The sequence below is a fragment of the Pan troglodytes genome, chromosome 15 (assembly GCF_028858775.2).
Source record: "Pan troglodytes isolate AG18354 chromosome 15, NHGRI_mPanTro3-v2.0_pri, whole genome shotgun sequence".
NCBI classification, from domain to species: Eukaryota; Metazoa; Chordata; class Mammalia; order Primates; family Hominidae; genus Pan; species Pan troglodytes.
In genome coordinates, this window is record NC_072413.2 from 42174663 (window position 1) to 42199514 (window position 24852).

General features: G+C 36.5%; 1 pseudogene; it reads right to left on the reverse strand.

The window, feature by feature from the left end:
• Window positions 1-16215: 16215 nt before the first annotated feature.
• LOC101058656 (small acidic protein-like) lies at window positions 16216-17199 on the reverse strand (annotated as a pseudogene).
• Window positions 17200-24852: the final 7653 nt, after the last annotated feature.

Sequence of the window (24852 nt, forward strand, 5' to 3'; positions counted from 1 at the left end):
TCATTCCCTAAGGCATACATAATCTGTTCCATATTGGAGATAATATTCTTCAGGTTGTGTCATATTTTTTTACACTGTTAACAAGTGAAAAACTGCTTCCTGTTTTTTACATTATGCAGAATTGAAGTAGGTGTTTTTAGATTGCAATGGGCAATTCAATATGTGCTTAGTGTTAAAAATTCTGCTTTTGATCCTTATCAATATTGAGTAATTTTTAAAATTTAAAATATTAACAGAGTATATTACTCTTATTAACATTATTCAAAAGAATATTATATTATACCTGATTTATTCTTAACTATTTTCAAATAAACTATGGAATAGTGACATCAACAAGATAGCCAACCTAGAGCCCCCTGGCACTTGTCCCACTGATGAAGACAAAGCAGCAAATACACAACTACATTTTGAAGAAAATAACTAAAAGCAAGTGCTGGAATATATCAATAGAGTGCAGAAACCACAAATAACACAGAAATTTAGAATGACCACATAGAGAATAAGAGGAAACACCTTGCCTTTGCCACCTCATCTCCCAGCAGGGATCAGCTTGGAACCAGGAGAGACTTCTCCCTACAGGAATAAAGTAACAAGGGGACCTCAGCAGCCCCCATCTCCACCTTGGACACCTACAGTCCTCACTACTGAAAGTAACTCCTATAGTACTCAGTTACTAAGCCCAGGTGAGGGAGCTACTTGGACTCCACACAGCTGTGATCGCCACAGAGAAGGAGCCAATGCTGCTTGGCCTCCTATGGCCCACACTGCTACTGCACAGTGACATCTTGGAATCACTATGATTGTTGTACTGTGCCCTGCTCTGGGGGCATGCAGCCAGAATACCCTTCCATTGGTGAGGCTTTGTCACTGTGGCTCTACCCACTCTTGGTGGACTACCCTCCTCTACCCAAGCTACTGCTACATCCTATCCAGAGGGACCCAGTTGCTGGGTAGCTGCTTCATTTGCTCCTTCCAATTGCTGCTGCACCCAGCACTTTGGGGTCTGAGCTGACTCAGCACCCTGCCTTCTGAGAAAATGTTTTCTTGGCCACCCAAGGCAGTCATACATTCACCCACAGTGCTTAAGCTGAAGTGGTGTTCTGTCTCCCAGGGAATCAATGTTTTGGCCTAGCCAAGCAGAAGCACCTCCCAAGGCTGAGCTAATGAGGCATTCCACATAGCAAGGAAACAGAGAATCGGCTAAGCTTGGATACCTGACCCTCCAGACCAAACTACTGTAGCAACCTGCTTCCCTATAACTGAACTAATTTTCCAGAGTCTGAACTGCTGAAGTGTACTGTCTTCCCAGGTAGTGAAATCATCCCTTCACTGCCCCTGCCCCACAGGGCCATTCTGCCACTCCTGGGTCGTCCATGATTGCATTCTGCTATTCCTGGGTCCATGTTACCACTGTACCAATCTCAGAGAGCTTAGGATACTGCCATGTCATACCATCCTAGGGTCCAGAATCACCACTATGTAGTGTCTTACCCTTTGAAGCATAAGGTGACATTATGCCCTATTGGCTGTGGTACAAGGCGAGGGTGTCCACTAACACCACTTCTATTCAACGTAGTACTAGAAGTACTAGCAAAGTAATCAGACAAGAAAAAGAAAGAAAAGATATGCAAATTGTAAAGGAAGAAGCAAAACTATCTTTATTTGCAAATGACATGATCTTATATGTAGAAAACCCCAAACACTTCACCAAAAACTGTTAGAATAAATGAATTCAGTAACATTGCAGAATAGAAAATTAACACGCCATAATATGTGCCATTACTATACAAAATAATGACCTAGCAAAAACATCAATAAGACAATCCCATTTATGATAGAATAGCAAAATAAAATAAAATATTTGAAAATAAATGTAACCAAGGACTTGAAAGACCTGTACACTGAAAACTATGAAATATTGATAAAAGATATTGAAGAAGACACAAATAACTGAAAAGATATTCCATGCTCATAGGTTTGAAGAATTAATATTGTTTAAATGTCCATGCCACTCCAAGCAATATTCAGATTCAGGGCAATCCCTATAAAATCCCAATGACATAATTTACAGAAATAAAAATTTTTTGTGTGTAAAACCACAAAGAATTTTAAATAGCCAAAGAAATTCTGAGAATTGAAAAAAATTGTTGGAGGTATCACACTTCCTGATTTAAACTTAAATATTACAAAACTATAGTAGTCAAAACAGTATGGTATTGGCATAAAAGCAAACACATAGATAAATGTAACACAATAGAGGTCCCAGAAATAAATCTAAACATACATGGTCAACTAATTTTCAACAAGGGCCCAGAGAGCTTTCAACCAATAAGACACAATGGAGATAGTCTCTTTAATAGCTGGTACTGGGGATACAATTTCCACATGCAAAAGAATGAAAGTGAACCCTTATCACACACCATTTTGCTTTTATGGTTTCAGCTATTATGTTTAGAATTAACTGTAATAATTTGGGTCTAAAAGACTTAAATGTAATACCTAAAACCATAAAACTACTAGGAGAAAACATAGGGAAAAACTTCTTGAAATTGGTTTTGGTGATGATTTTTTATATAACACACCAAAAACTGAGACTACAAAAGCACAAATAAATAACTGGGACTACATCAAATTAAAAAGCTTCAGCACAGCAAAGGAAAAAAAAAAGGCAACCTATGAGTTAGAAAAAAAATTACAAATCACAAATTTGGTAAAGGATTAATCCTCAAAATTTATAAAGAATGCATACAGTGAAACAAAAAGAAAACATATAACCTAATTTAAAAATGGGCAAATAACCTCAATAGATAAATATATTTATCCAAAGGAATAAGAATAGCCAAAAGCTGTATCAAAAGGTGCTCAGCATCATCAATCATTAAGGAAATACAAATAAAAGGTATTATGAAATATTACTTTATACCCATTAGGTTAACTATTATGAAAAAGACAACAGATAACAAGTGTTGGTGAAGGTGTGGACAAAAGGGAACTTTGTACATTGTTGGCAGGAGCATGGATTGGTGCAGTCATTATGGAAAACAGTATGGAGGCTCTCAGATAAATTAAAAAGAGAATTACCATATGACTCAGCAATCCCTCTTCTGGGTATATAGTCAAAGGAAATAAAATTACCACCTACTAAAAATATCTGTACTCTAATGTTTATTCACAACATCCAAGATATGGAAACAACCTAGGTGTCTGTCAACAGATGACTGGGTATTAAAAAAAAAAAAAAAAACTGTGGTACAGTAGGCCCCCTTAGTAATGGGGGATACATTCCAAGACCCTCAGTAGATGCCAAACCAGGACCAGATTGTTTTTAACCAGAAAATGTTTCTTTTCATGTCTTATATGCACAAATTCAATGCCTTTCCCATCTTAACAAAGCCCTGAGGCTATAACCTTTTTGGTTTAAGGTGTGACAATAAAACTAGCACCTTTTTTTCCTTCTTCCCAATTTTATGCATAGACATTTTCTTCTTAAAATACATCTTATAACCTCAGCATATTATTTTTTCTTTCTTATTGATAACTTTTACCTTTTCCCTTAAAGAAAGGACTTTATGGCTTCTCTTTGGCATATTCAAATTGCCAGTATTAGTATTCTTGCACTTTGGGGCTATTACTAAGTAAAATAAAGATTACTTGAACACAAGCACTATGATATAGCAACCTCTACCTGATAACAGAGGTGGCTGCTAAGTGACTAATGAGTGGTAGTGAATACAGTCTGGATACACTGGACAAAAGACTGATTCATGTCCCATGTGAAAAGAAGATAGGCAGTATGAAATTTCATCATGCTACCAAGAAAGGCATGCAATTTAAAATTAAGAATTTTTTATTTGGAGAATTTCCTATTTATCATTTTTCAGACCATGGTTGACCACACGTAACTGAAACTGTGGAAAAACTATTAATAAGTAAGGACTGCTGCAATGGAATATTATTGAACACAATGGAGTATTATTCAGCCTTAAGAAAGGAGGAGATCCTGCCATTTGCCACATGTATGTAGTTGGAGGACATTATACTAAGTAAAATACGCCAGAAACAAAAAGTATTGCATGGCTTCACTCACATGTTGAATAAAAAAAAAGGGGGGAAGGGCATACAGAGAGAATAACACAGTATTTACCAGAGGCAGGTCATCAGGGAGAAAATGGGAGATGTAAGTCAAATTATGCAATGTAGCAGATATGTAGTATCAGTATGTCTAAAGATCTAATATACAACATGAGGACTATAGTTAATAATAGTGTATTATATCCAGAATTGTCACTAAATGAGTAGATTATATCTGCTTTTGTCATGGGGTGGAAAAAGGAGTAACTATATGAGATGAAGGATGCAATAATTTATTTCACTGTAATAACTATTTTAACTATTTTGATATATAGATAGATATACATATAGATAGACAGACAGACAGACAGATAGATAGATAGATAGATAGATAGATAGATAGATAGATATAGAAATTTGGATATTTGTCCACACTCAAATCTCATGTAGAATTGTAAGTCCTAATGCTGGATCTGAAGTCTGATGGGAGATGTTTAGGTCATGGGGCAGATCTCCCATGGCTTGGTCCTGACTTCATGAGAGTGAGTTGTGCAAGATCTGGTAATTTAAAAGTGGGTAGCATTTCCCCTCCCCATTTGTCTCTCTCTCTCTGTCACTCCTGTTTTTGCCATGTGAAGTACCTGCTCCTCCTTAACCTTCTGTCATGACTTTAAGCTTCCTGAGGCCTCCCTAGAAACTGAGCAGACGCCAGCACTATGCTTCCTGCAAAGACTGCAGAACCATGAGTCAATTAAACCCTTTTTCTTTATAAATTACCTAGACTCAGGGACTTGTTTATAGCAATCCAAGAATGGCTTACTACAGAAAATTGGTACTGAGGAGTGGGGCACTGCTATAATGATACCTGAAAATATGGAAGCAAATTAGGAACTGTGTAATGGGGAGAGTTTGGAGGAGTTTAGAGGGCCCTAAAGAAACAGAAAGATGTGGGAAAGTTTGGAACCGATAGAAGCAGAAGACAACCACATGCCTAAGCAGATAGGGAAGAATTCCCAGAAAAACTCCAACCTGCCCAGGTCATTGTGCACAGCGGGCTTGCCGAAACATGCCCATGATGAAAAATCTCATCCTTTAACACATGTGCAGCAAGGGAAATACATCAGCGTGGAGTGACTCAGACTAAAGAATCAACTGTGCACTGGGAGAACTGGGTGGAGCCACCAGGAATTTGTGCCTTCTGCTGGCAATGAGTCTGGCCTCTTCAGCTCATGTGTGGGAACCCTGGTATACAATTGTGAGGTGGGAGCCTGTTTTCAGGACCCCTCTCTTTTCTGAGAGCTTTCCTTTAGCTTAATAAATTCTACCCTCCTCACCCTTCAGTGTGTCCACATGCATAATTTTTTTCCTGGTCATGAGACAAGAACCCAGACTTAGCTGAACTAAGAAGCAAAAAATTCTGCATCAGAACTTCTTAAGAGACTGGTTAAATGGTTGTACCAAAATGCTGATAGTGATGCAGACAGTGAGGTCCAAGCTGATGAGGTATCAGATGGAATGAGGAACTCATTGGCAACTGGAACAAAGGTTATGCATGTTATGCCAACAGAGCTTGGCTTCATTCTGTTCATGCCCTAGGAATCTGTGCAGGTTTGAACTTGAGAGTAATACTTGAGGATATCTGGCAGAAGAAATTTCTAAGTGGCAAAACATTCAAGATGTGACCTGGCTGCTTCAAAAAGCCTACACTGAGATCAAAGAAGGATCAAAGAAATGACTTAAAGTTGGAAATTATATTTAAAGAGGAAGCAGAGCCTAAAAGTTTGGGAAATCTGCAGCCTGGCCATGTAGTAGAGAAAGAAAAAGCTTTTCTGAGAGAGGAATTTAAGCAGGCTGTGGAGCAACAGCTTACTAGAGATATACACATAAGTAAAAGGGAGTCAAGTACTAATATCCAAGAAAATTGAAGGCATTTCAGAGACCTTTGAGGAAGCCCCTCCCATCACAGGCCCTGAGGCCTAGGAGGACTGAATGGGTTCATTAGCCAGGCCAAAGTCCCTGGACACTGCTCCTCACATCCAGGCTATTCCAGCTTCAGCTAGGGCTCAAACACGCCCAGGTACCATTTGGGCTGCCGCTTTGGAGAATGCGAGCCATAAACCTTGGTGGCTTCCATATAGCCTTAAGCCTGTAGGTATGCAGAATGCAAGAGTGAAGAACACTTAGCAGCCTGCACCTAGATTTCAGAGGATGTATGAGAAAGTCTGGGTGTCCAGTCAGAAGCCTGCTCCAGAGGCAGAGCCCTCACAGAGAACCTCTACTTGGGCAGTGCCAAGGGACAATGTAGAATTGAGGCCCCCAGATAGTATCCCCAGTGGGGCACTGCCTAGTAGAGCTATGAGAAATGGGCCACTATCTTCCAGATCCCAGAAGGGTAGAAGCACCAGCAGTTTGCACCCTGTGCATGGAAAAGCCTCAGGCACTTGATAGCCTATGAGAGCTGCTATGGGGAATGAATCCACAAAGCCACAGGGGCAGAATTGCCCAAGGCCTTAGGAGCCCACCCCTGCACCAGTGTGCCCTGAATGTGGGATATGACATCAACGGAGCTTTAAGATTTAATGACTGCCCTGATCTGTTTCAAACTTGCATGAGACCTGTAGCCCCTTTCTTTTGACCACTTTCTCTTTTGGAATAGAAATGTTTACTTAATGCCGATATGCTTATACCTCCATTGTATTTTGGAAGTAACTAATTTGTTTTTAATTTTACAGGCTCATAAGTGGAAGGGACTTGTCTCAGATGAGACTTTGGACTTTGGAATTTTGAGTTAATGAGAGAATGAGTTAAGACTTTGGGGGACTCTTGGGAGGGCATGATTGTATTCTGCAATGTGAGAAGCGCATGAGATTTGGGAGAGGCCAGGGGCAGAATGATATAATTTGGATATTTGTAACTGTGCAAATCTCATGTTGAATTGTAATCCCCAAGGCTGGAAGTGGGGCCTTGCTGGAGATGTTTGGATCATGTGGGCATATCCCTTACAGCTTGGTGCTGACTTCATGATAGTCGGGTGAGTTTGCACAAGATCTGGTTGTTAAAAGTGTATAGCACCTTTCCACCAATTCTCTCTCTCTCTTTTTTTTCTGTCTCACTTGCTCCTTCTTTTACCACATGAAGTACCTCCTGCCACTTGCTTGCTCCTTTAACCACATCAAGTGCCTGCTGCCCCTTTGCCTTCTACCATGATTGGGACTTTGTAAACTTGCTGAGGCCCCTCTAGAAGCTGAGCAGATGCCAGCACCATGCTTCCTGCAAAGCCTGTAAAACCTTGAGCCAATTAAACATCTTTTCTTTATAAATTACCCAGTCTCAGGTATTTCTTTAGTAAAGCAAAAATGGCCCTGACATTATACTGTATACCTTTAATACACACAATAAAAATGCATTTTTTTAAAAAAGAAAATGTTTGTTTGTGTTAGAAATGTAAGTCTTTTATTGTCCCATGTCTGCTTATGTGTCACTTTCTTTTTTTGTGTGTGGTTTTCTTTTTTTGTTTTTTTTCCCCCGACAAGGTCACCTAGGCTGGAGTGCAGTGGACCAATCACGGCTCATTGCTACCTCTGCCTCCCAGACTCAAGTGATCCTTCCACCTTATCCTCTTGAGGAGCTGGGACTATAGGCATGCACCACCATGCCTGGATAGTTTTTGTATTTTTTGTAGTGATGGGGTTTCGCCATGTTGCCCATATTGGTTTCAAACACTTGAGCTAACATGATATGCCACGTAGGCCTCCCAAGATGCTGAGATTACAGGTGTGAGCCACCGTGCCCAGCCATCATTTTCTTTATGTGGAAGATTAAGTGGCAAAGAGCACTGCAGTTAAAGTATCCTATGAAATCGTTGTCTTAACATCTATCTCATAATTAATTACACTTTGTTTTTTCCACATAGTCAAGGATAATGCCTTTGATCTAATTATCACACTTGTTTTAATAATAGATATAATGCGGTTCTTAATTTATTAAGCTTCTATACTTAATATAGAAAATAGATTGTTATTTTAAATTTTCTATACTTGAAACACACACAAACAGAATAGTGAAAAAAACCAGAAGGGACTTGTGAAATCCACCTCTCAGAGTATTTAGCTGTTATAGCAATTTTTAATCATGTAGCTACAATCTTGCTTCATCTTTTTGTAAACATTTGAGAAAAAAAAGTGAATTAACATAAGAATTCCAATGATAATATACATACATTATGAAAATAAGTTTATGATTACTTTCATGATAAAAATTAATGGGTTGTTTGTTTAGTTTCAGATCTTAATGCCAGATATAGTTTAAAGAAAATCTTTCTGGGATATATCCATATGTAGAAGCGGCAAGCCTCTATCAGAAGAAAATTGCCTATAAAATTAAAGAATTCCTCATTCAATCTTGCTCTTCTATGCATCCTGGCATGCTTATTAATATTTCAGCCAAACTCAGAATCCAGGACAGAAAGGAAATAAAATCTGTTGATTAGATATTAGATATCTATTTTAAGGTGATGCTAAAGATTACTTTATCAACTGTCATTTAACTATCTTTAGTTCATCTTATAAAATAATTTAATCAGAGTAATCCTTCACCAAGTAAGTTTACATCCAAGATTATATATTTACAGGGAGAAGGATTTTTTATGGTGCTAGAATTCAGACTTCCTGAGATAATATGTTATTGTATTAGAGATACTATAAAAATGAGAAAGACTATTGACTAGACATCTGACAAATGTGCATATGTCTTAACAAAAGGAATGTAAGTGCTAAAATATAATTTTTCTGTTATTGTGGACCCACAAAGAGGTGATATCTAATTTGCCAGGCATGCCTTAATATACCTGCTCACATAATAATAATTAGCAAGTTTAGTAAATCCCTAATTCTAGCAGAAAGTTGTATGTCTCAACAACAAGGATAGCACACATTGTTTTTAATGTTACTTCCAGGAAAAACAAGATTTAGGAGAACCAGAAGGTCAGGATCTTTGCATTTAGATCCACTTCACAACATGCTTCATCAGGAGAGGATCATTTATCTTGAAAGACACATCCCATAAAGGCCATGGTGTGAGGGAAAATGAAGCCATTAGATTTTTGGAATTTAAGTTTTATAGCTGCAGTTTCAATAACACTACCAGAGTTGAATAGGACCCAAGTGTCATATTGAAGAGTCAGCATAAATGACTAATTCCATGTGGTGAGAAAGCTGATGGGCTTCTTACACTGAGCTATCTGAGGAGAGAGGAACCAGTCAACTATGGAGGATTGCTTCATTGTACAACTAGGGAAGTTGAGCATCTAAAGGACTAAGCACACAGCAACATTTTACAAGAAATAATATTGTGTGTGAAATTCAGCAGTATTAACTATTGATATTAGTGTCAACTGGAATGAGTCCATGAATGAGACAAGATTTGCAATTAGAAAGGTCCTAAGGATACAGTTGGGTAATGCAAATAATGTCAGATTGGGTAAGTTAAACTTGAAATCATTGCCATGCCCCTCTGAGTCTCTGCAATGACTCTGTTTATCACAGTCTCCAACCATCTCCTCAGAAGTATACAACAGTCATAGGGAAATCCAGTGATAGGCTAAGCAAGAGAAATACAAATTTTACTTTTTATCACTGTAGGGTACTAGATAATTTCTGATGACTCATGCTGTTTCTATTTTTCTAGATAATCATGGTCAAACAGAGATATAACCATCTCTGTATTTGGAAATGAAAAACAACCACCAACAAAATGAACAAAATCTCTTTTGAGGGAAATCCCTTTTTCTATAGCTTTCATTAAGGGAAGGATGTTGAGAAGACCTAGTACACTTAAGAGAATAAATCTCAACTTGTAGCTTGACAAAGACAAATGTTCCCTACTTGTTCTGGAACAGGTAAAAGAAATTCCAGTGTTATGTTTACTGATTCTTCGCTTTGCTTCCTTTAGAAAAAAAAGAAAAGAAAACCTTAGTGGGCAGTTAAGAGCTGTTTGATTAACTGCTGAGCTAAACCGGAGGGAGCATACTCAGGAGTCTCTCTCTGGGAGGCTCCTCTAACTTGCTGTTCTCCTACTATGCTTGCACATATTGGCTAATGTCAATTAATCACATAAAGTAGAGACAATGGATTTTGTATAATTTCCCCCCTTTCTCATAAAGGGAACGAATTGTTCCAGACAGAAGGAGACAACATTGCACAGGCAATTCAGCTGAATTGTAACCTGGGGTGGACTTAGTGCTGTCAAGGGGGAAGTTTGGGTTGATGGTTCTTCTGAGCTGCACAGCTCAGTGGTTTTTCTGCTTATAATGTCAGCTTTTTCTTATGCACTGCATTGTATCAGGGACTTCAGTACAGAAGGAATATGGGGATCTAATTAATAGAAACTCTGTTGGGAAATAGAAAAATGTTCAACCTCCCTAACTTTCTACATTAACTTTTTGCATAATTCTCCTCTTTTAGTTTGCCATTTGTAAGACTGAAATTAAAAGAGGAGGTATAATATCAGCAAAACAGTCAGTTAAAACATACAAAGACAGTTCTACTAACCTGATTTTAAAAACTCACTAGCTACTTTTAAAAGCATTAATTCTAATGATCAACTATCACAGAGTAGCAGTCAGGGTTTTAGAGTTCAGCAGTTGCAAATGAACATGAGACAATATTTGTGGTCATAAAGCCAAGGACATACAACTCTAGGCTTTCAGAAAAGACAATTCTCAAGTAACTTAATAGCAATATAAGAACATATTCTAAATAGAGTTCTTTGTAACAGGGTCAAGCGTACGTGCTGAAAGCCACAGCAACCAGCCTCAATATGATACTCTTTCTCACTACCCACTGGTGTTTTGGAAACTGCTTGAAAATCAAATCTTTAAATATATGAACCAAACCACATCTAAAATTATTGCCAGACACATGTTTAAAATAAGCTGAACATTTTCCCCCCAAAAGCAAGTTAATTGTATTTTTCTATGTCGGATAGATATTTTGGATCAAATAAGAAATAAAAGCAATACTTCGACAAAATGTTATAAGTGCTATTTTACGTAATGAAACCCAGAATCAAAGTGCAAAATCTATCACGACTGAAATTAAAGTCTTAATGTTCTAAATGATAGCAATGACTGCTATCCCTAGCAGACAATACAGAAATGTCATACAAAAGGAGAAAGAACAGGTCCCAGCATCAGAATCCAAATTGAAAGCAATTTTCTTGCTATAAAATTGAATGGTTTATATTTACATTATTAATGACAAGAAAAAGTAAATCGAAATATAGAAAATATGCTTGCCTCAATATTGCCACCAATGCTAGTGACTTATATTGTATTTATTTACGTAAATGGTTAAAATATATTTGAAAATTTGTTTTTATAAATTGGCAATTTATGATTGCGTTTATTTATGGAGTACAATGTCATGTTACCTTTTATGAATATTATATAGAATAATTAAATGAAGTCAGTTAACATATTTATCACTCCAAATATTAACTTTTTTGTGGTGAGAACGTGAAATTTACTCAGCATTATTAGAAATGTACAATACTCTGTTCTTAACTATATTCACCATACTATGCAATAGAAAATCTGAAAAAAAATTTTCACTTATCTAATTGAGATTTTGTACCCATTGATCATCATCTTTTCATTCCCCTCATACTCACAATCTCTCTAATAACCACTCTACTCCATGCTTCTGTGAGTTTGATGTTTTCATGTTTCATAAATAAATGAGAAAATGTGGTACTGTATTTGTCTTCCTTTGCCTGGTTTATTTTACTTACAATAATGTTCTACAGTTATTTTCATATTGTAGCAAATGACAAAATTTCTTTCTTCTTTAAGGCTGAAGAGTATTCCATTGTGGACATATACCATATTTTCTTTTTTTAATATAATTTTGTGTTTATTTTTAATTTTTTTAATTTCAGATTCAGGGGGTAGATGTGCAGGTTTGTTACATAGATATATAGCAAAATGGTGAGATTTGGGCTTTTAGTACACAAATCATCCAAATAGTAAATATTGTACCTAATAGGTATTTCTTTAACCGTCTCTTGCTTCCCAACCAACGCCTACTGGAGTCTCCATTGTCTATTATTTTCATCTTTGTGTCCATGTGTACATATTGTTTAGCTCTCACTTACAAGGAAGAACATGCAGTATTTGATATTCCATTTTTCAGTTATTTCACATGGAATAATAGCCTCCAGCTTCATCCATGTTGCTGCAAAGGACATGATTTCCTGTTTTCTTTTATGGCTGGATAGTATTCCATGGTGTATATATACCACATTTTCTTTATCCAGTCATCCAAAGATGAACACTTGGGATAATTTCATGACTTTGCTATCGTTAATAGTGCTGTGATAAACATACAAATGCAGGTGTCTTTTTAAATTATTTCTTTTCCTTTGGGTAGATGCCCAGCAATGGGATTGCTGGATCAAATGGTGATTCTATTTTTAGTTCTTTGAGAAATCTCCATGCTGTTTTCTATAGGGGTTGTACTAATTTACATTCCCATCAACAGTGAATAAGCATACCCTTTTCTCTGCACCCTTGTCAACATCTGTGGCTTTTGACTATTTCATAATAGCTGTTCTGACTGCTATAAGGTACTTCGTTGTAGTTTTGATTTGCATTTCTCTAATGATTAGTGATGTTGTATATTTTTTCATGTTTGTTGGCCATTTGCATATCTTCTTTTGAGAAAGGTCCGTTCATGTTCTTTGCTCACTTTTGAATGGAATTATTTGGTTCTGTCTTGTTGAATCATTTGAGTTCACTGTAGATTCTGGGGATTAGTGCTCTGCCAAAGGCACAATTTACAAATATTTTCTCCCATTCTGTAGGCTGCCTGTTTACTCTGTTGATTACTTCCTTTACTCTGCAGAAATTTTTGGTTTAATTAAAACCCATTTGTCTATTTTTGCTTTTGTTGCATTTGCTTTAGGGGTCTTAATCACAAACTCCTTCCCTAGGCCAATGTCCAGAAGAGTTTTCCCCAAGTTTTCTTCTGGGCTTTATATCAGGGCTTACACTGAAGTCTTTAATTCATCTTGAGTTAACTTTTATATATGGCAAGGGATAGGGCTCTAGTTTCATTCAGAGGTGTATGGCTAGCCAATTTTCCTTGCACCATTTATTGAGTAATGCGTTCTTTATCCATTGTTTATTTTTGTCAACTTTGTCAAAGATCAGTTGGTTGTAGGTATGTGACTTTATTTCTGGGTTCTCTATTCTATTTCATTGACCTATATGTCTAGTTTTCTACCAGTGCCACGCTTTTTGAGTTGCTATAGTCTTGGGAGTACAGTCTAAAGCTAGGTAATGTGATACCTCTGGCTTTCTTCTTTGGCTTATGATTGCTTTGTGTTTTGAGTATCTTTTGTGGTTCCATATGAACTTTAACATTTTTTTTAATTCTGTGAAGAATTACCTTGGTAACTTGATAGGGATTGTGTTGAGTCTGTAGATTGCTTTGGGCAGTATGTTCATTTTAATAATATTGATTCTTCCAATCCATGAGCATAGGATGTTTTTCCATTTGTTTATGTCATCTGTGATTTTTTTCATCAGTTTTCTGTAGTTCTAGTTAGTTGGCTCACAATTCTGCCAGCTGTTACAGAAAGCATAGCACCAGCATCTGATTGCCTTCGGGTGAGGTCTCAGGGAGCTTTTACTCATGGTGGGAGGCAAAGAAGGAGCAGGCATGTTACATGATGAGAGAGGTAACAAGAGAGTGAAAGAGAAAGAGACAGAAGGGGAAGTGCCACACTCTTTTAAACAATCAGATTTCACGTGAACTACAGAGAAAGAACTCATTCATTACCAGGAGGATGGTGCTAAGCCATCCATGAGGAATCCATCCCCATTATCCAATTACTTCCCACCAGGACCCACCACCAGCATTGCAAATCAGATTTCAACATGATATTTGGAGTAGAAAACATCCAAACCATATCAATTGTCTTCTTGATATGCTTTTGGATACATGTTGCAAGTATTTTGTTGAAGTTTTTTTGTCTATGCTAATCAGGGATATTGGCCTATAGTTTTGCTTTTTGGTTGTATGTTTTCCTGATTCTGGATCATGATGATACTAGTTTCATAAACTGAGTTAGGGAGGAATCCCTCCTCATCTTTATTTTTTGGAACAGTATCAGTAAGATTGTGATATTGTTTGGCTGTGTGTCCCCATCCAAATCTCATGTTAAATTTTAATTCCCAGTGTTGGGGGAGGGACCTAATGGGAGGTGACTGCATCATGGGGTAGATTTTCCTTTGCTGTTTTCATGATAATGAGTGAGTTTTCATGAGATCTGAGTTTAAAAGTGTGTGGCACTTCCCCCCCCCACCTGCTCTCTCATCAAAATGTGAAGATGTTCTTGCTTCCCCTTTGTCCCATTTCTGATTGTGCTTATTTGAATCATTTATCCTTTTTCCTTAATCTCACTACCAACCTATAGATTTTGTTTATCCTTTCAGAGAACCAACTTTTCATTTTGTTGCTCTTTGTATCATTTTTGTGTTTTCAATCTCATTTAGTTCTGTTCTTATCTTTGTTATTTCTTCTGCCACCCTTGGGTTTTTTTTTTCTTGTTTTTCTAGTTCTTTGATTTAAAATGTTAGAATGTTAGTATGAGATAAATTTGTCTCCTTAATGTAGGCACTTATTGTTATACACTTTCCTCTTCGAACTGCTAAAGGTTTTAATATATTGTGTCTATTTTCACTAATTTCAAATTTTTTGTTATTTTTGTCTTAATTTTGTTGTTTACACAAAAATCATCCAGGAGCAAGGTATTTTGTTTCATGCATTTGTGTAGTTTTGACAGTTACTTTTCTAATTTTATCCTACTGTGGTCTAAGAAGATACCTGATACAATTTTTATTTTTTTGAATTTAATAAGACTCAATTTATGGCCAACAATGTGGTCTATTTTGGAGAATGTTCTATGTACAGATAAGAACATTGTATATTATGTGTTTGTTGGGTAGAATGTTCTGTAAATGTCTATTAGGTGCCTGTGGCCTAGAATCCAGTTTAAAGTTTTCTTTGCTGATTTTCGGCCTCAATATTCTGTCTAGTGCTGTAAGTGGTATATTGAAGTTCTCAACCATTACTCTATTGCTATCTCTTTCCTTAGGACCAGTAGTATTTGTTTTACGAATCTGGGTGCTACAATGTTGGGTTCATATATATTTGAAACAGTTATATCTTCTTGTTAAATTGAAACATCATTATTTTATGACCTTGTCTTTTTTTTAGGTTTGTTGGTTTAAAGTACATTTTATCTGATATACACATAGCTACTCCTGTTCATTTTTGCTTTCCATTTGTGTTAGATATCTTTTCTCGCTTTTTTTTTTTTTTTTTGAGTCTGTGGGCATCTTTCCCCATTAGGTGGGTCTTTTTAGGGAGCTAATTGTTGGAACTTGCTTTGTTATCCAATTTGCCAGTTCATATCTTTTCCATGGAGCATTTAGGCCTTTTACATTCAAGGTGAGTATTGACATGTGAGGTTCCATTCCTGTCATAATGGTGTTAACTCGTTGCTTTGCAGTCTCAATTGCGGAATTGCTTTATAGATTTGTGAGCATTGTGAGCATGCTTTTATGATGGCAAGTATCATTCTTTATTTCCATGTTTAGAAATCCTTTGAGCATTTCTTTTTTTTTATGGGAAACTGCTCTTTATTTAGACCTTTGGGACAAAATTAACTTTGGTCACATATTAGTTTAAAAAAAAAATCCAGTTTTACATATTTCTAAATAGATAGAACTAAATGATCAGAGAAATAATTTCTTCTGTAAAAATTGGCCAAATTTTATCAAAAATCTAACGTACGATATAATCCAAATTATAAAAAGACTACTTGGGATCATAATATTCCAAATGTATGACAGTTATAACTCCATCTTAACAAGTGTGAAAAGTACTTGCTCTCATGTTGCTTTGGTCCAAAAGAATAGAGCTAACTCAGTAACAGGAAACTAAGTACCCAATCTTTTGCCAAAATTAATTTAGATTGTGACTGGCAGCAGAAATATCCATGATGAACAGCTCTATTATAACAAAGAATAATTAAAGAATACTTTTTGTGAACATATCACAGTATCGAATACATTTTTATAAGAGAAAAATATGAAGGAAATGATAAAATAGCTAACACAAACAAAAAGAAGCATTTCCCCCATAAGGTGAATTAGAGGGTTGATGATGCTAATATGAAAGGAAGTTGAGTACTGTATTTATTTTTATCTTATACAACTCTTACTCTTTACAAAAATGGTTATAGTCATGCCCATAAAAGTGTAACCCATGGCATTGGAAAGCAAACACTCCTTGTAATTATTTAAAAGGGCCTTTTTAAAAATTATAATACAAAGGTCTGTGCTCTATAGGCAGTCCTCCACTGTGCATTATAACAATAAGGCTTACTTTTAATACAAAGACTAAGCGTTTGGGAGTTATGAACCACTGGATTTAACAAACAACATTTTATAATTGCTTTTTGCATCTTTTTTGTTTTTGGGATCCTCCACTTCATCAGGGTGCTCAGCAGCTTGGAGTTCTTCAGCAGATTCTTCTTTCTATGGCTCTGAATCACTTTCAGAATCATCTAGACTTTCAGGATCAGGTGAATCATCATCGTCATCATCATCATCTCCAGCCACATCACCTTCTCCATCATAATCTTCTACCTCACTGAAGCCAAGTCCACAATGTCGCCGATATCTTCCTGATAATTTACTGTCCATACTTTGCTTATATTGGGTCTCCAGTTCTTCATTAATTTTCTTGTCTTCTTCCCGTGTTTGGAAGTGAGACGTTGATTTGCAGTCTCCTATAACAAGATGACCAGTATGTTCTTTCTTTCCTGCACCCATAAGTCTCAAGAACTTTTGTTTTTTCTCTTCATTACCCAAGTCTGCTGCCTCCCAATTGCTAGATCCCAGATCGTCATCTGGGGAGGCTGAACACTTCACCCCATGCAGGTGAGACTCTCTGGCAGCACTCATCCTTGCGGGGATCCCGACGAAAAATGCCAAACCCTCTCGCCGCTCTCCCCAGCCACAACACCAGCAGCTTGCAATCCTCCACCGGCCCAAGCAGCACCACTCCAGAACACCTGAGCATTTCTTGTAAGACCAGTCTAGTGTTGATGAATTTCCTTAGAGTTTGTTTATCTGAGAAAGGCTTTATGTCTCCATTTATGATGCTTAGTTTGGTCACTTTTGCTTACCAAGCTTAATTTGGTCATTTTACAAAATCCTATGTTTCTTGAAGGCTTTGTTCATTTTTTGAAATTCTTCTTTATTTTTCTGTAACTGGATAAATTAAAAAACCAATCTTCAAGCTCTGAAATTTTTTCTTCTCCTTGATGGACTATATTATTAAAACTTTCAACTATATTTTGAACTTCCTTCAGTAAATTTTTCAGTTCCAGAATCCATTTATATATATATTCTTTTTTATATCCTGGATTTTCTAATTTCTTTGTGTTGGTTTTCAATTTTTCTTGGTTCTCACCGAGTTTTTTTACAATCCATATTTTGAATCTTTCTTACAATCCATATATTGAATCTTTGTCATGTTATAATTTTCATTTTGGTTAGGAATAATTGCTAAAAAGCTAGTGTTATCCTTTGAGGGTGTTGGAACACCTGCTTCTTTGCACAGCCAGAGTTTTCATGCTGATTTTTTTTATGTAAAACACCCATCTTATGGTTGCTGCTCAAATGATTGCAAAGCAGAATCTCTTTCCCCAACCCAAAATAGACAACTCTGTGGCTGGTTTGAGCTCCCCTGCAGGAATGTTGCCACTCTGCCCAGAGGGGAGAAAATGAGCTCCACCCTTCATGCAAGCCCAGGCCAGTCGACACACTTTCAGTGGGGAAACAGCTGCTCCAATAGTGCTGAAAAGGCTGTCTCCAAATACACTTGCACCAACTTTCAGGGGGAGAAGCCGTGGCTGCATCTCCAGTAGTGAATTGGGGGTAGCAGAAGCTCCACATCCATTCCCAGCCACTGTTTCCTCCTGTCTGTTAAGGTGGAACAGCACTTCCCCTCTTCACAGACGAACACCATGCCCACATCTCCACTGGAAGGTACACAGCCACTTTCTGGTCACAAGCAAGAGGCTGCTGAGCAGTAGAGAGTGTGTGATCTGGTTTCCTTTGCTTGCAGAGGCTGTTTGGTGGACTTCAATTATCCTTCCCCTAGAGGCAATCTGTGCTGAGGGCTAGAACTCTGGGGATCCCACAGTTCCACAGAGTCCCACTGGTCCCTGTGGTTGCCACATTTCAGAGCAGATTCTATGGAATGTTTGCAGGGGATCTAGTGATGTGGAGAAACAGTGATAAGGTTCTCTGGGCAGGATAGTGGCTCACAATGGGTGCACAACCAGTATGGTGCTCATTGCTTCAGCTTGGGTTTGAGTGGAAAGCCAGCAAACCCACATGAGCTGGTTTCCAGGCGCTCTGCTCTCCAGAAGGTCCCAAATATCTGCCAACAGCAGTGCCTGGGCTTGCAAAGGTAGAGTAGTGCTCCAAAAATTCATTAGTTAACAGCCTGACACAGGGATGAGGGAGAAAATAATCACTCTTGCCTACCTTTTCCATGGAGTTCCAAAGTTCCTTGGTGGTCAGTCTCTAGCAAGCTCTTTGCTGCCTTCTTTTTCTGTACCCCCAGCTTCTTCCCATGACTTTTTCAGTAGGTTTTGGCACTCTTCCCTCAGTATTCCACTCAGGCCATGATCATTCACCTGTAAAGTTGGATCTTTTTTTCCGAGAACTCATATCTGATATCTCTAGTTAGCCATCTTGCTTCTGTATTTAAATAGTTTCTGACAATAAGAAAAAGTCCAAGGAATAATAATGTATTTACTTATACATGTTCCTTTTATTAAGAATTAAATAAGCAGGTTCTTTATTTGACTATAATTTCAGTGGTTGTTTCTATTTATACTTTAATACTTTTTTTTACTAATACTTCCAAAAAGTGAATACTCAAAAAACTTAAATGTGGTATAGATGATGGTTGTGATGATGATAATAATATCTTGGATTTTTTAGATAATACTGATAATATTGTCCAGGTTGTAGTCTGATCCAGATATTTTCCCCAAATATCCCAACGTTGGTATTAAGAAATCAATATTTCAAGGAGTTAAATCAATAGTTAAAACTACTGTGAAAATACCACATAATAAAAGGGAGAGATAACGTTTTCTTTTAAATTATCTTGAATTTGTTCATGACAATGTATATTAAAAAACTCAAATTAGTTGGACTTATTTGACCAACCTAACTTCAAAAACACAAAAAGTGTATGTATTGATAATTCCCTAAATTTCAAGGATTTCCAAATATTATTTTTCTTTCTCATTCAGATTTATAACTTTTTAAATGCCATTTTTAAGGCACTGGGTGTTGAAAGCAAAAACCAATTCTAGAATATTTCATTTCAGAAAGCTTTGAAATAAACAGAAAATGTTTTGACTGGCATGGCACAAAGGATGAAATAGAAATTAAACACCTTTATTTGTTCTGCATGCTTCTTTCTCAAAAATCAGCAAGTACCACTGAATAACTCATATGATACCTTATGCTTTATATTTGCTGAATTTTTTGTGCTTCAAATTCACACAAAAACTATAGAAGCTTCAAAATGAGAAGATTCACCACTGTCGCCTCTGTCTTCACTGTCTTATTAGGCTGAAAATTATTATTTTAACATAATTTAAAATATTGTATGTTTTACTAATTTAATTGATCTAAAGAAAATAAAATGAATCCACTCTCAAATTCAAATGGCTACTTTGTGTCTCAGGATGTCATTAACATCACAAGAGTGGATCAACATGCGATTATCTTCTAATTTTCAACATTTCACCCTTATAAATAGGAGTACTTACTTACTTTATAGAATTATTTTTAGTTCCAAATTAATATACTATATGTTAGATATACCAGTCTAAGACATTAGAACATTAATATTGGGAGTTCAGGGTAGAGTTTGTGACCTATTGTACTTTCATTTGTTAGAGAAGGTGGCTTATTCTGGAATAAGTATATAATTCCTGTAGCTGTGAGAGCTACTTTGAATTCCAGCAATGCCCCTTATTAATACTATGAGTTCAGGCAAATTGATATCACTGAATCCTAGATTCCCCTTTGTATATAGTAATATTAAGAAATAGTTCATGTTTGATGTAAAGACTAAATGCTATACAAACATTTTATCAAATTTAAGATGCTTTACATTGTAAAAGGCTCTCATGTCACCATTATCACTATAAATGCTGCCAATTAAGTTAGAACAATGTTTTCTAATTGTTTTATTTTATACTTATAAAAATAGTTCTTTTTAAAAATCTTTCTGCCATGGATTTATATTGTATATATTATTATGTTGTATATAAAAGTAATAAAAGCAAAACAAATTGGTCCCATTATTCTTAAATCTCCCTAGTGTACCACTCTTTTGAATCATTTTTTACTTGAAAGTGCATTTTCCCCACACTTTCTCTGTGTCATTAAGCAAATCAGAAAAGCAGCATTTCTTATACTGCTCAGGATTTTTTCCCACAAAATCCTGACTCCTATTCCATGTTGTTTTCTTTTTATTTTAAAATAAATTCAGACTTAAAATAGAGTTGCAAAAGCAATAAAGAGCATTTCCGTGTAACTTCAACCAGCTTCTCCCAATGCTATTATCTTACATAACCACATATAATTCTCAAAACTGATAAATTAGCATTGGTTCATATTATCAAACTGCAGACTTTATGGAATTATACCAGCTTGCCCATACTCGTCTCTCTCCTGTCTTAGAATCCAATCCAGGAACTCATAATGCATTTACTTACCCTTGTCACTTTAGTGCCCGTCATTTTGTTACAGTCCCTCAGTCTTTCCTTGTCTTTTATGCCCTTGACTCTTTTGAAGAACAGAGGTAAGGTATTTCACATATTATCTTTTCTCATAGTAGACTGAGGTTATGAGTTATTAGGAAGGATGTGGCATTCATTTTCTATTGCTCCTATGACAAATTACTATGAACTTAATGGTCTAAAACAACAAAAATGTATTAACTCACTGCCCTGTAAGTTAGAAATTTGAATAGACTCAGCTGGTTTCTCTGCCCTGGGTATCACAGACTGAAATTAATGTATTGGCAAGGCTGCCTTCCTTACGTGAAGTTCTGAGAGTCTACTTTCAACTTCATTCAGGTTACTGTCTGAATTCATATCCGGTTTCCTTGCTGACTGTCAGCCATGGTCAATTTCCACTTTTAAGGCAGACTACATTCCTTGGCTGGTACCCTCCTTCCTCCATTTTCAAAGCCACCAAATTGGGAGATCAAGTGCTTTCCATACTTCAAATATCTCTGAAGAGACAGTTAGAAGCTAGCTTTAAAAATAACATTTTATCTGCAAGGCAAGAGACAAAATGTACTGTATACCAACACTGTACTCTAGCTGGTAAATTGCTTCTCACAGGAGTATGTGTTAGCAATTCTGAAACCATTTTATGTTAACTTAGGACTGAACAGATAAATATATTATAGATAATGGGAGTCAGGTTTTTCCACTGCTGGATAAAGAAAATAGAAATAACCAAGGGGGTAGGGGCTCAAACAAATCCTGTGATGCTGGTTTAGAGTCACAGGTATTCGTATGAACTCATATTTATATTAATGCCTATATAGAGATAGATTGGTATAGAAATACATATTAATATGTACGTATATACATGGTAATTATACATATTTTTCAGGTCTGTCTACTAAAAGGACCTAGAAGCAGTGACACACCCATAGCAATAGGTAACACTTAGCACCAGATCTCAGTTTCTAAATACTATTTTTAAGTCTCCACATTTAACAATTTTTTGATCTTGCTATAAATTATCAGTGGAAGGCTTCAAGGTAACAACTGTGACTCATTTCTTTCTCAAATGATCATTGAATGATCTGACACTAAAATGTCTATTGAATTCAACTTTTGTAGCAGTTCAGGGTATATACACTGTTGGTGTGGGGACAAAATATCTATTACTCACTCCATATATATGCAAAAATAAAAACTATATCACAATTTCTTCCTGGTCAATTATTGTAAAACACCATCAATTGTATGGTGCACCTATTTTTCAGAGGAGAAAAATTAAATTTAAAATGTGTAACTTAGAATGGATAAAATATGAATACAAAATGCCTGAGATCAATTAGTTAAGTAAGTCTGCGTGGATCACAACTTTATCCTTAGTTCCCTCCACTTCCTCAAAGACTGAAAAATCTGACTTCACTGCATATTTAAATGACGCTCCTACTGCAACTTCTTTACTTCACTTCAAATCACTGACAGAAAACCATTATTATAAACAAATTGACACCTGCATAAGTGTGTATGGAAATAAATTCTCCTTTTCCCATCATTTAAAACATTGAAAATGAACATAGAAATGAAGACATATAAATAAACATAAAGAGATAAATTTCAAGATAGAAAAAGGATAATTTTATGAATTGGTAATTCACTATGCTGATATTTTACACACACACACACACGCAATGCACATACATGACAGTTAAATGAGTGGATAGATAGATAATGAGAAGCGGGGAGAGAGAGAGAGATGTCATTAGAACATACACCAAAAATGCATTTAAGCCTTAAATCTATTTTAAACCAAATTATAATTGTTCCCATTCACTTAAGATATCTTTGCTTAAAATCACTATCATTAAATTTCATCTCCATAAAATGGTTTTATTAAAATCTAAATGTTTTTATTTTTATTAGTGAATTTTGAATTTTAACATGTTTTCAGCTTTCAAAACAATGTTGACTTTAGTCCATAATGTTCTCACATTGGATGAAGAGTTAATAGCAGTTTGTGCCACATTTCCTCCACAAATAAATCAAAAGAATGGTTCAGAATGGTAAATCATAACCTAATACAAAAGCACACAGTAATGTCAACTAGAATTAAATGTCACCAGGTATGGTTCCTTTCCATTATCAACAAGTGACTACTGAATGAACAAATAATTATGTGGCAATAATTCTGATTCTAGGTAAAAGGACTTTTTGAAAACATTTTTTTAATTATACTTTTAAGTTTTAGGGTACATGTGCACATTGTGCAGGGTAGTTACATATGTATACATGTGCCATGATGGTGCGCTGCACCCACTAACTCGTCATCTAGCCTTAGGTATATCTCCCAATGCTATCCCTCCCCCCCTCCCACCACCCCACAACAGTCCCCAGAGAGTGATATTCCCCTTCCTGTGTCCATGTGATCTCATTGTTCAGTTCCCACCTATGAGTGAGAATATGCGGTGTTTGGTTTTTTGTTCTTGCGATAGTTTACTGAGAATGATGATTTCCAATTTCATCCATGTCCTTACAAAGGACATGAACTCATCATTTTTTATGGCTGCATAGTATTCCATGGTGTATATGTGCCACATTTTCTTAATCCAGTCTATCACTGTTGGACATTTGGGTTGGTTCCAAGTCTTTGCTATTGTGAATAATGCCGCAATAAACATACGTGTGCATGTGTCTTTATAGCAGCATGATTTATAGTCCTTTGGGTATATACCCAGTAATGGGATGGCTGGGTCAAATGGTATTTCTAGTTCTAGATCCCTGAGGAATCGCCACACTGACTTCCACAATGGTTGAACTAGTTTACAGTCCCACCAACAGTGTAAAAGTGTTCCTATTTCTCCACATCCTCTCCAGCACCTGTTGTTTCCTGACTTTTTAATGATTGCCATTCTAACTGGTGTGAGATGGTATCTCATTGTGGTTTTGATTTGCATTTCTCTGATGGCCAGTGATGATGAGCATTTTTTCATGTATTTTCTGGCTGCATAAATGTCTTCTTTTGAGAAGTGTCTGTTCATGTCCTTCACCCACTTTTTGATGGGGTTGTTTGTTTTTTTCTTGTAAATTTGTTTGAGTTCATTGTAGATTATGGATATTAGCCCTTTGTCAGATGAGTAGATTGCAAACATTTTCTCCCATTTTGTAGGTTGCCTGTTCACTCTGATGGTAGTTTCTTTTGCTGTGCAGAAGCTCTTTAGTTTAATTAGATCCCATTTGTCAATTTTGGCTTTTGTTGCCATTGCTTTTGGTGTTTTAGACATGAAGTCCTTGCCCGTGCCTATGTCCTGAATGGTAATGCCTAGGTTTTCTTCTAGGGTTTTTATGGTTTTAGGTCTAACGTTTAAGTCTTTAATCCATCTTGAATTGATTTTTGTATAAGGTGTAAGGAAGGGATCCAGTTTCAGCTTTGTACATATGGCTAGCCAGTTTTCCCAGCACCATTTATTAAATAGGGAATCCTTTCCCCATTGCTTGTTTTTCTCAGGTTTGTCAAAGATCAGATAGTTGTAGATATGTGGCGTTATTTCTGAGGGCTCTGTTCTGTTCCATTGATCTAGATCTCTGTTTTGGTACCAGTACCATGCTGTTTTGGTTACTGTAGCCTTGTAGTATAGTTTGAAGTCAGGTAGTGTGATGCCTCCAGCTTTGTTCTTTTGGCTTAGGATTGACTTGGCGATGCAGGCTCTTTTTTGGTTCCATATGAACTTTAAAGTAGTTTTTTCCAATTCTGTGAAGAAAGTCATTGGTAGCTTGATGGGGATGAATAACTGTAGAATGAATGTAAAAAGTGATGTCTTATGCTTATATACATACTTTTGAAATTTCATAACTCAACTATTGATCTGCTTATACCACTGTTCC